Source organism: Ranitomeya imitator, chromosome 8 (genome assembly GCF_032444005.1).
Source record: "Ranitomeya imitator isolate aRanImi1 chromosome 8, aRanImi1.pri, whole genome shotgun sequence".
Lineage (NCBI taxonomy): Eukaryota > Metazoa > Chordata > Amphibia > Anura > Dendrobatidae > Ranitomeya > Ranitomeya imitator.
Genome location: NC_091289.1, coordinates 203,737,731 through 203,751,858, shown reverse-complemented (window position 1 = coordinate 203,751,858; position 14,128 = coordinate 203,737,731).

Below are 14,128 nucleotides of genomic sequence, written 5' to 3'. Positions count from 1 at the left end.
TGTTATAGATGAGACCCCACATGTTATAGATGAGACCCCCCATGTTATAGACGAGACCCCCATGTTATAGACGAGACCCCCATGTTATAGACGAGACCCCCCATGTTATAGATGAGACCCCCCATGTTATAGATGAGACCCCCATGTTATAGATGAGACCCCCATGTTATAGACGAGACCCCATGTTATAGATGAGACCCCCCATGTTATAGATGAGACCCCCCATGTTATAGATGAGACCCCCCATGTTATAGATGAGACCCCCATGTTATAGACGAGACCCCCATGTTATAGACGAGACCCCCATGTTATAGACGAGACCCCATGTTATAGACGAGACCCCCATGTTATAGACGAGACCCCCATGTTATAGACGAGACCCCCATGTTATAGACGAGACCTCCATGTTATAGATGAGACCCCATGTTATAGATGAGACCTCCATGTTATAGATGAGACCCCCATGTTATAGATGAGACCCCCCATGTTATAGATGAGACCCCCATGTTATAGATGAGACCCCCATGTTATAGATGAGACCCCCCATGTTATAGATGAGACCCCCATGTTATAGACGAGACCCCATGATATAGACGAGACCCCCATGTTATAGACGAGACCCCCATGTTATAGACGAGACCCCCATGTTATAGGTGAGACCCCCCCATGTTATAGATGAGACCCCCATGTTATAGATGAGACCTCCCATGTTATAGATGAGACCCCCCCATGTTATAGATGAGACCTCCATGTTATAGATGAGACCCCCATGTTATAGACGAGACCCCCATGTTATAGACGAGACCCCCCATGTTATAGATGAGACCCCCCATGTTATAGACGAGACCCCCATGTTATAGACGAGACCCCCATGTTATAGATGAGACCCCCATGTTATAGGTGAGACCCCCCCATGTTATAGACGAGACCCCCATGTTATAGATGAGACCCCCATGTTATAGGTGAGACCCCCCATGTTATAGACAAGACCCCCATGTTATAGACGAGACCTCCCATGTTATAGATGAGACCCCCATGTTATAGATGAGACCCCCATGTTATAGATGAGACCCCCCATGTTATAGATGAGACCCCCCATGTTATAGATGAGACCCCCATGTTATAGACGAGACCCCCATGTTATAGATGAGACCCCCATGTTATAGGTGAGACCCCCCCATGTTATAGACAAGACCCCCATGTTATAGACGAGACCTCCCATGTTATAGATGAGACCCCCATGTTATAGATGAGACCCCCATGTTATAGATGAGACCTCCATGTTATAGATGAGACCCCCATGTTATAGATGAGACCCCCATGTTATAGATGAGACCCCCCCATGTTATAGATGAGACCTCCATGTTATAGATGAGACCCCCATGTTATAGATGAGACCCCACATGTTATAGATGAGACCCCACATGTTATAGATGAGACCCCCCATGTTATAGATGAGACCCCCCATGTTATAGATGAGACCTCCATGTTATAGATGAGACCCCCATGTTATAGATGAGACCCCACATGTTATAGATGAGACCCCACATGCTATAGATGAGACCCCCCATGTTATAGATGAGACCTCCATGTTATAGATGAGACCCCCCATGTTATAGATGAGACCTCCATGTTATAGATGAGACCCCCATGTTATAGATGAGACCCCCATGTTATAGGTGAGACCCCCATGGTATAGATGAGACCCCCATGTTATAGGTGAGACCCCCATGCTATAGATGAGACCCCCCATGTTATAGATTAGACCCCCCATGTTATAGATGAGACCTCCATGTTATAGATGAGACCCCCCCATGTTATAGACGAGACCCCCATGTTATAGATGAGACCCCCATGTTATAGATGAGACCTCCATGTTATAGATGAGACCCCCATGTTATAGATGAGACCCCCATGTTATAGATGAGACCTCCCATGTTATAGATGAGACCCCCCATGTTATAGATGAGACCTCCATGTTATAGATGAGACCCCCATGTTATAGATGAGACCCCACATGTTATAGATGAGACCCCACATGTTATAGATGAGACCTCCATGTTATAGACGAGACCCCCCATGTTATAGACGAGACCTCCATGTTATAGATGAGACCTCCATGTTATAGATGAGACCCCCCATGTTATAGACGAGACCCCCATGTTATAGATGAGACCCCCATGTTATAGACGAGACCCCCCATGTTATAGATGAGACCCCACATGTTATAGATGAGACCCCCCATGTTATAGATGAGACCCCCATGTTATAGACGAGACCCCCATGTTATAGACGAGACCCCCCATGTTATAGATGAGACCCCCCATGTTATAGATGAGACCCCCATGTTATAGATGAGACCCCCATGTTATAGACGAGACCCCATGTTATAGATGAGACCCCCCATGTTATAGATGAGACCCCCCATGTTATAGATGAGACCCCCCATGTTATAGATGAGACCCCCCATGTTATAGATGAGACCCCCATGTTATAGATGAGACCCCCATGTTATAGACGAGACCCCCATGTTATAGACGAGACCCCCATGTTATAGACGAGACCCCATGTTATAGACGAGACCCCCATGTTATAGACGAGACCCCCATGTTATAGACGAGACCCCCCATGTTATAGATGAGACCCCCCATGTTATAGATGAGACCCCCCATGTTATAGATGAGACCCCCATGTTATAGATGAGACCCCCCATGTTATAGATGAGACCCCCCATGTTATAGATGAGACCCCCATGTTATAGATGAGACCCCCATGTTATAGATGAGACCCCCCATGTTATAGATGAGACCCCCATGTTATAGACGAGACCCCATGATATAGACGAGACCCCCATGTTATAGACGAGACCCCCATGTTATAGACGAGACCCCCATGTTATAGGTGAGACCCCCCCATGTTATAGATGAGACCCCCATGTTATAGATGAGACCTCCATGTTATAGATGAGACCCCCATGTTATAGATGAGACCCCCCATGTTATAGATGAGACCCCCATGTTATAGATGAGACCCCCATGTTATAGATGAGACCCCCCATGTTATAGATGAGACCCCCATGTTATAGACGAGACCCCATGATATAGACGAGACCCCCATGTTATAGACGAGACCCCCATGTTATAGACGAGACCCCCATGTTATAGGTGAGACCCCCCCATGTTATAGATGAGACCCCCATGTTATAGATGAGACCCCCCATGTTATAGATGAGACCCCCCATGTTATAGACGAGACCCCATGATATAGACGAGACCCCCATGTTATAGATGAGACCCCCATGTTATAGATGAGACCCCCCATGTTATAGATGAGACCCCCCATGTTATAGACGAGACCCCATGATATAGACGAGACCCCCATGTTATAGACGAGACCCCCATGTTATAGACGAGACCCCCATGTTATAGATGAGACCCCCCATGTTATAGATGAGACCCCCATGTTATAGATGAGACCTCCCATGTTATAGATGAGACCCCCCCATGTTATAGATGAGACCTCCATGTTATAGATGAGACCCCCATGTTATAGACGAGACCCCCATGTTATAGACGAGACCCCCCATGTTATAGATGAGACCCCCCATGTTATAGACGAGACCCCCATGTTATAGACGAGACCCCCATGTTATAGATGAGACCCCCATGTTATAGGTGAGACCCCCCCATGTTATAGACGACACCCCCATGTTATAGATGAGACCCCCATGTTATAGGTGAGACCCCCCCATGTTATAGACAAGACCCCCATGTTATAGACGAGACCTCCCATGTTATAGATGAGACCCCCATGTTATAGATGAGACCCCCATGTTATAGATGAGACCCCCCATGTTATAGATGAGACCCCCCATGTTATAGATGAGACCCCCATGTTATAGACGAGACCCCCATGTTATAGATGAGACCCCCATGTTATAGGTGAGACCCCCCCATGTTATAGACAAGACCCCCATGTTATAGACGAGACCTCCCATGTTATAGATGAGACCCCCATGTTATAGATGAGACCTCCATGTTATAGATGAGACCCCCCATGTTATAGACGAGACCCCCATGTTATAGATGAGACCCCCATGTTATAGATGAGACCTCCATGTTATAGATGAGACCCCCATGTTATAGATGAGACCCCCATGTTATAGATGAGACCCCCCCATGTTATAGATGAGACCTCCATGTTATAGATGAGACCCCCATGTTATAGATGAGACCCCCCATGTTATAGATGAGACCCCACATGTTATAGATGAGACCCCACATGTTATAGATGAGACCCCCCATGTTATAGATGAGACCCCCCATGTTATAGATGAGACCTCCATGTTATAGATGAGACCCCCATGTTATAGATGAGACCCCACATGTTATAGATGAGACCCCCATGTTATAGATGAGACCTCCATGTTATAGATGAGACCCCCCATGTTATAGATGAGACCTCCATGTTATAGATGAGACCCCCATGTTATAGATGAGACCCCCATGTTATAGGTGAGACCCCCATGGTATAGATGAGACCCCCATGTTATAGGTGAGACCCCCATGTTATAGATGAGACCCCCCATGTTATAGATTAGACCCCCCATGTTATAGATGAGACCTCCATGTTATAGATGAGACCCCCATGTTATAGATGAGACCTCCATGTTATAGATGAGACCCCCCATGTTATAGATGAGACCTCCATGTTATAGATGAGACCCCCATGTTATAGATGAGACCCCCATGTTATAGGTGAGACCCCCATGGTATAGATGAGACCCCCATGTTATAGGTGAGACCCCCATGTTATAGATGAGACCCCCCATGTTATAGATTAGACCCCCCATGTTATAGATGAGACCTCCATGTTATAGATGAGACCCCCATGTTATAGATGAGACCTCCATGTTATAGATGAGACCCCCATGTTATAGATGAGACCTCCATGTTATAGATGAGACCCCCCATGTTATAGATGAGACCTCCATGTTATAGATGAGACCCCCATGTTATAGATGAGACCCCCATGTTATAGGTGAGACCCCCATGGTATAGATGAGACCCCCATGGTGTAGATGAGACCCCCATGTTATAGGTGAGACCCCCATGTTATAGATGAGACCCCCCATGTTATAGATTAGACCCCCCATGTTATAGATGAGACCTCCATGTTATAGATGAGACCCCCATGTTATAGATGAGACCTCCATGTTATAGATGAGACCCCCCATGTTATAGACGAGACCCCCATGTTATAGATGAGACCCCCATGTTATAGATGAGACCTCCATGTTATAGATGAGACCTCCATGTTATAGATGAGACCCCCATGTTATAGATGAGACCCCCATGTTATAGATGAGACCCCCCCATGTTATAGATGAGACCCCCATGTTATAGATGAGACCCCCCCATGTTATAGATGAGACCTCCATGTTATAGATGAGACCCCCATGTTATAGATGAGACCCCCCATGTTATAGATGAGACCCCCCATGTTATAGATGAGACCCCCCATGTTATAGATGAGACCTCCATGTTATAGATGAGACCCCCATGTTATAGATGAGACCCCACATGTTATAGATGAGACCCCACATGCTATAGATGAGACCCCCCATGTTATAGATGAGACCTCCATGTTATAGATGAGACCCCCCATGTTATAGATGAGACCTCCATGTTATAGATGAGACCCCCATGTTATAGATGAGACCCCCATGTTATAGGTGAGACCCCCATGGTATAGATGAGACCCCCATGTTATAGGTGAGACCCCCATGTTATAGATGAGACCCCCCATGTTATAGATTAGACCCCCCATGTTATAGATGAGACCCCACATGTTATAGGTGAGACCCCCCCCATGTTATAGACGAGACCCCCATGTTATAGATGAGACCCCCATGTTATAGATGAGACCTCCATGTTATAGATGAGACCCCCATGTTATAGATGAGACCCCCATGTTATAGATGAGACCTCCCATGTTATAGATGAGACCCCCCCATGTTATAGATGAGACCTCCATGTTATAGATGAGACCCCACATGTTATAGATGAGACCCCACATGTTATAGATGAGACCCCATGTTATAGATGAGACCCCCCCATGTTATAGATGAGACCCCCATGTTATAGATGAGACCCCCATGTTATAGATGAGACCCCACATGTTATAGATGAGACCTCCATGTTATAGATGAGACCCCCCATGTTATAGATGAGACCTCCATGTTATAGATGAGACCCCCATGTTATAGATGAGACCCCCATGTTATAGGTGAGACCCCCATGTTATAGATGAGACCCCCCATGTTATAGATGAGACCCCCCATGTTATAGATGAGACCCCCCATGTTATAGATGAGACCTCCATGTTATAGACGAGACCCCCCCATGTTATAGACGAGACCCCCATGTTATAGATGAGACCTCCATGTTATAGATGAGACCCCCATGTTATAGATGAGACCCCCATGTTATAGATGAGACCCCCCCATGTTATAGATGAGACCCCCCATGTTATAGATGAGACCCCCCATGTTATAGACGAGACCCCCATGTTATAGATGAGACCTCCATGTTATAGATGAGACCCCCATGTTATAGGTGAGACCCCCATGTTATAGATGAGACCCCCCATGTTATAGATGAGACCCCCCATGTTATAGATTAGACCCCCCATGTTATAGATGAGACCTCCATGTTATAGACGAGACCCCCCCATGTTATAGACGAGACCCCCATGTTATAGATGAGACCTCCATGTTATAGATGAGACCCCCATGTTATAGATGAGACCCCCATGTTATAGATGAGACCCCCCCATGTTATAGATGAGACCCCCCATGTTATAGATGAGACCCCCCATGTTATAGACGAGACCCCCATGTTATAGACGAGACCCCCATGTTATAGATGAGACCCCCCATGTTATAGATGAGACCTCCATGTTATAGATGAGACCCCCATGTTATAGATGAGACCTCCATGTTATAGATGAGACCCCCCATGTTATAGATGAGACCCCCCATGTTATAGATGAGACCCCCCCATGTTATAGACGAGACCCCCATGTTATAGATGAGACCCCCATGTTATAGATGAGACCTCCATGTTATAGATGAGACCCCCATGTTATAGATGAGACCTCCATGTTATAGATGAGACCCCCATGTTATAGATGAGACCTCCATGTTATAGATGAGACCCCCCATGTTATAGACGAGACCCCCATGTTATAGATGAGACCCCCATGTTATAGATGAGACCTCCATGTTATAGATGAGACCCCCATGTTATAGATGAGACCCCCATGTTATAGATGAGACCCCCCCATGTTATAGATGAGACCCCCATGTTATAGATGAGACCCCCCCATGTTATAGATGAGACCTCCATGTTATAGATGAGACCCCCATGTTATAGATGAGACCCCCCATGTTATAGATGAGACCCCACATGTTATAGATGAGACCCCACATGTTATAGATGAGACCCCCCATGTTATAGATGAGACCCCCCATGTTATAGATGAGACCTCCATGTTATAGATGAGACCCCCATGTTATAGATGAGACCTCCATGTTATAGATGAGACCCCCCATGTTATAGATGAGACCTCCATGTTATAGATGAGACCCCCATGTTATAGATGAGACCCCCATGTTATAGGTGAGACCCCCATGGTATAGATGAGACCCCCATGTTATAGGTGAGACCCCCATGTTATAGATGAGACCCCCCATGTTATAGATTAGACCCCCCATGTTATAGATGAGACCCCACATGTTATAGGTGAGACCCCCCCCATGTTATAGACGAGACCCCCATGTTATAGATGAGACCCCCATGTTATAGATGAGACCTCCATGTTATAGATGAGACCCCCATGTTATAGATGAGACCCCCATGTTATAGATGAGACCTCCCATGTTATAGATGAGACCCCCCCATGTTATAGATGAGACCTCCATGTTATAGATGAGACCCCACATGTTATAGATGAGACCCCACATGTTATAGATGAGACCCCATGTTATAGATGAGACCCCCCCATGTTATAGATGAGACCTCCATGTTATAGATGAGACCCCCATGTTATAGATGAGACCCCACATGTTATAGATGAGACCTCCATGTTATAGATGAGACCCCCCATGTTATAGATGAGACCTCCATGTTATAGATGAGACCCCCATGTTATAGATGAGACCCCCATGTTATAGGTGAGACCCCCATGTTATAGATGAGACCCCCCATGTTATAGATGAGACCCCCCATGTTATAGATGAGACCCCCCATGTTATAGATGAGACCTCCATGTTATAGACGAGACCCCCCCATGTTATAGACGAGACCCCCATGTTATAGATGAGACCTCCATGTTATAGATGAGACCCCCCATGTTATAGATGAGACCCCCCATGTTATAGATGAGACCCCCCCATGTTATAGACGAGACCCCCATGTTATAGATGAGACCCCCATGTTATAGATGAGACCTCCATGTTATAGATGAGACCCCCATGTTATAGATGAGACCTCCATGTTATAGATGAGACCCCCCATGTTATAGATGAGACCTCCATGTTATAGATGAGACCCCCCCATGTTATAGATGAGACCCCCCATGTTATAGATGAGACCCCCCATGTTATAGATGAGACCCCCCATGTTATAGATGAGACCTCCCATGTTATAGATGAGACCCCCATGTTATAGACGAGACCCCCATGTTATAGACGAGACCTCCATGTTATAGATGAGACCCCCATGTTATAGATGAGACCTCCATGTTATAGATGAGACCCCCCATGTTATAGATGAGACCCCCCATGTTATAGATGAGACCTCCATGTTATAGATGAGACCCCCCCCATGTTATAGATGAGACCCCCCCATGTTATAGATGAGACCTCCCATGTTATAGATGAGACCCCCATGTTATAGACGAGACCCCCATGTTATAGACGAGACCTCCATGTTATAGATGAGACCCCCATGTTATAGATGAGACCCCCATGTTATAGATGAGACCTCCATGTTATAGATGAGACCCCCCATGTTATAGATGAGACCCCCCCATGTTATAGATGAGACCCCCCATGTTATAGATGAGACCCCCCCATGTTATAGATGAGACCTCCATGTTATAGATGAGACCCCCCATGTTATAGATGAGACCCCCCATGTTATAGATGAGACCTCCCATGTTATAGATGAGACCCCCCCATGTTATAGATGAGACCCCCATGTTATAGATGAGACCTCCATATTATAGATGAGACCTCCCATGTTATAGACGAGACTCCCATGTTATAGACGAGACCCCCATGTTATAGATGAGACCCCCATGTTATAGGTGAGACCCCCCCATGTTATAGATGAGACCCCCCATGTTATAGATGAGACCCCCCATGTTATAGATGAGACCCCCATGTTATAGATGAGACCTCCATGTTATAGATGCGACCCCCCATGTTATAGATGAGACCTCCATGTTATAGATGAGACCCCCCCATGTTATAGATGAGACCCCCATGTTATAGATGAGACCCCCATGTTATAGATGAGACCTCCATGTTATAGATGAGACCCCCATGTTATAGATGAGACCTCCATGTTATAGATGAGACCCCCCATGTTATAGAGGAGACCCCCCATATTATAGACGAGACCCCCATGTTATAGACGAGACCCCCATGTTATAGATGAGACCCCCATGTTATAGATGAGACCCCCATGTTATAGATGAGACCTCCATGTTATAGATGAGACCTCCATGTTATAGATGAGACCCCCATGTTATAGATGAGACCCCCATGTTATAGACGAGACCCCCATGTTATAGACGAGACCCCCATGTTATAGACGAGACCCCATGTTATAGACGAGACCCCCATGTTATAGACGAGACCCCCATGTTATAGACGAGACCCCCATGTTATAGACGAGACCTCCATGTTATAGATGAGACCCCCCATGTTATAGATGAGACCCCCCATGTTATAGATGAGACCCCCATGTTATAGATGAGACCCCCATGTTATAGATGAGACCCCCATGTTATAGATGAGACCCCCCATGTTATAGATGAGACCCCCCATGTTATAGATGAGACCCCCATGTTATAGATGAGACCCCCATGTTATAGATGAGACCCCCCATGTTATAGATGAGACCCCCATGTTATAGACGAGACCCCATGATATAGACGAGACCCCCATGTTATAGACGAGACCCCCATGTTATAGACGAGACCCCCATGTTATAGGTGAGACCCCCCCATGTTATAGATGAGACCCCCATGTTATAGATGAGACCTCCATGTTATAGATGAGACCCCCATGTTATAGATGAGACCCCCCATGTTATAGATGAGACCCCCATGTTATAGATGAGACCCCCATGTTATAGATGAGACCCCCCATGTTATAGACGAGACCCCCATGTTATAGACGAGACCCCATGATATAGACGAGACCCCCATGTTATAGACGAGACCCCCATGTTATAGACGAGACCCCCATGTTATAGGTGAGACCCCCCCATGTTATAGATGAGACCCCCATGTTATAGATGAGACCCCCCATGTTATAGATGAGACCCCCCATGTTATAGACGAGACCCCATGATATAGACGAGACCCCCATGTTATAGATGAGACCCCCATGTTATAGATGAGACCCCCCATGTTATAGATGAGACCCCCCATGTTATAGACGAGACCCCATGATATAGACGAGACCCCCATGTTATAGACGAGACCCCCATGTTATAGACGAGACCCCCATGTTATAGATGAGACCCCCCATGTTATAGATGAGACCCCCATGTTATAGATGAGACCTCCCATGTTATAGATGAGACCCCCCCATGTTATAGATGAGACCCCCCCATGTTATAGATGAGACCTCCATGTTATAGATGAGACCCCCATGTTATAGACGAGACCCCCCACGTTATAGATGAGACCCCCCATGTTATAGACGAGACCCCCATGTTATAGACGAGACCCCCATGTTATAGATGAGACCCCCATGTTATAGGTGAGACCCCCCCATGTTATAGACAAGACCCCCATGTTATAGACGAGACCTCCCATGTTATAGATGAGACCCCCATGTTATAGATGAGACCTCCATGTTATAGATGAGACCCCCCATGTTATAGATGAGACCCCCATGTTATAGGTGAGACCCCCCCATGTTATAGACAAGACCCCCATGTTATAGACGAGACCTCCCATGTTATAGATGAGACCCCCATGTTATAGATGAGACCTCCATGTTATAGATGAGACCCCCCATGTTATAGACGAGACCCCCATGTTATAGATGAGACCCCCATGTTATAGATGAGACCTCCATGTTATAGATGAGACCCCCATGTTATAGATGAGACCCCCATGTTATAGATGAGACCCCCCCATGTTATAGATGAGACCTCCATGTTATAGATGAGACCCCCATGTTATAGATGAGACCCCCCATGTTATAGATGAGACCCCACATGTTATAGATGAGACCCCACATGTTATAGATGAGACCCCCCATGTTATAGATGAGACCCCCCATGTTATAGATGAGACCTCCATGTTATAGATGAGACCCCCATGTTATAGATGAGACCCCACATGTTATAGATGAGACCCCACATGCTATAGATGAGACCCCCCATGTTATAGATAAGACCTCCATGTTATAGATGAGACCCCCCATGTTATAGATGAGACCTCCATGTTATAGATGAGACCCCCATGTTATAGATGAGACCCCCATGTTATAGGTGAGACCCCCATGGTATAGATGAGACCCCCATGTTATAGGTGAGACCCCCATGTTATAGATGAGACCCCCCATGTTATAGATTAGACCCCCCATGTTATAGATGAGACCTCCATGTTATAGATGAGACCCCCCCCATGTTATAGACGAGACCCCCATGTTATAGATGAGACCCCCATGTTATAGATGAGACCTCCATGTTATAGATGAGACCCCCATGTTATAGATGAGACCCCCATGTTATAGATGAGACCTCCCATGTTATAGATGAGACCCCCCCATGTTATAGATGAGACCCCCATGTTATAGATGAGACCCCACATGTTATAGATGAGACCCCATGTTATAGATGAGACCCCCCCATGTTATAGATGAGACCTCCATGTTATAGATGAGACCCCACATGTTATAGATGAGACCCCACATGTTATAGATGAGACCCCATGTTATAGATGAGACCCCCCCATGTTATAGATGAGACCTCCATGTTATAGATGAGACCCCCATGTTATAGATGAGACCCCACATGTTACAGATGAGACCCCACATGTTATAGATGAGACCCCCATGTTATAGATGAGACCTCCATGTTATAGATGAGACCCCCCATGTTATAGATGAGACCTCCATGTTATAGATGAGACCCCCATGTTATAGATGAGACCCCCATGTTATAGGTGAGACCCCCATGTTATAGATGAGACCCCCCATGTTATAGATGAGACCCCCCATGTTATAGATGAGACCCCCCATGTTATAGATGAGACCTCCATGTTATAGACGAGACCCCCCCATGTTATAGACGAGACCCCCATGTTATAGATGAGACCTCCATGTTATAGATGAGACCCCCATGTTATAGATGAGACCCCCATGTTATAGATGAGACCCCCCCATGTTATAGATGAGACCCCCCATGTTATAGACGAGACCCCCCATGTTATAGACGAGACCCCCATGTTATAGACGAGACCCCCATGTTATAGATGAGACCTCCCATGTTATAGATGAGACCCCCCATGTTATAGATGAGACCTCCATGTTATAGATGAGACCCCCATGTTATAGATGAGACCTCCATGTTATAGATGAGACCCCCCATGTTATAGATGAGACCCCCCATGTTATAGATGAGACCCCCCCATGTTATAGACGAGACCCCCATGTTATAGATGAGACCCCCATGTTATAGATGAGACCTCCATGTTATAGATGAGACCCCCATGTTATAGATGAGACCTCCATGTTATAGATGAGACCCCCCCATGTTATAGATGAGACCCCCCATGTTATAGATGAGACCCCCCATGTTATAGATGAGACCCCCCATGTTATAGATGAGACCTCCCATGTTATAGATGAGACCCCCATGTTATAGACGAGACCCCCATGTTATAGACGAGACCTCCATGTTATAGATGAGACCCCCATGTTATAGATGAGACCTCCATGTTATAGATGAGACCCCCCATGTTATAGATGAGACCCCCCATGTTATAGATGAGACCTCCATGTTATAGATGAGACCCCCCCCATGTTATAGATGAGACCCCCCCATGTTATAGATGAGACCTCCCATGTTATAGACGAGACCCCCATGTTATAGACGAGACCCCCATGTTATAGACGAGACCTCCATGTTATAGATGAGACCCCCATGTTATAGATGAGACCCCCATGTTATAGATGAGACCTCCATGTTATAGATGAGACCCCCCATGTTATAGATGAGACCCCCCCATGTTATAGATGAGACCCCCCATGTTATAGATGAGACCCCCCATGTTATAGATGAGACCCCCCCATGTTATAGATGAGACCTCCATGTTATAGATGAGACCCCCCATGTTATAGATGAGACCCCCCATGTTATAGATGAGACCCCCCATGTTATAGATGAGACCCCCCATGTTATAGATGAGACCTCCCATGTTATAGATGAGACCCCCCCATGTTATAGATGAGACCCCCATGTTATAGATGAGACCTCCATATTATAGATGAGACCTCCCATGTTATAGACGAGACTCCCATGTTATAGATGAGACCCCCATGTTATAGGTGAGACCCCCCATGTTATAGATGAGACCCCCCATGTTATAGATGAGACCCCCCATGTTATAGATGAGACCTCCATGTTATAGATGAGACCTCCATGTTATAGACGAGACCCCCATGTTATAGATGAGACCCCCATGTTATAGATGAGACCCCCCCATGTTATAGATGAGACCCCCATGTTATAGATGAGACCTCCATATTATAGATGAGACCTCCCATGTTATAGACGAGACTCCCATGTTATAGATGAGACCCCCATGTTATAGGTGA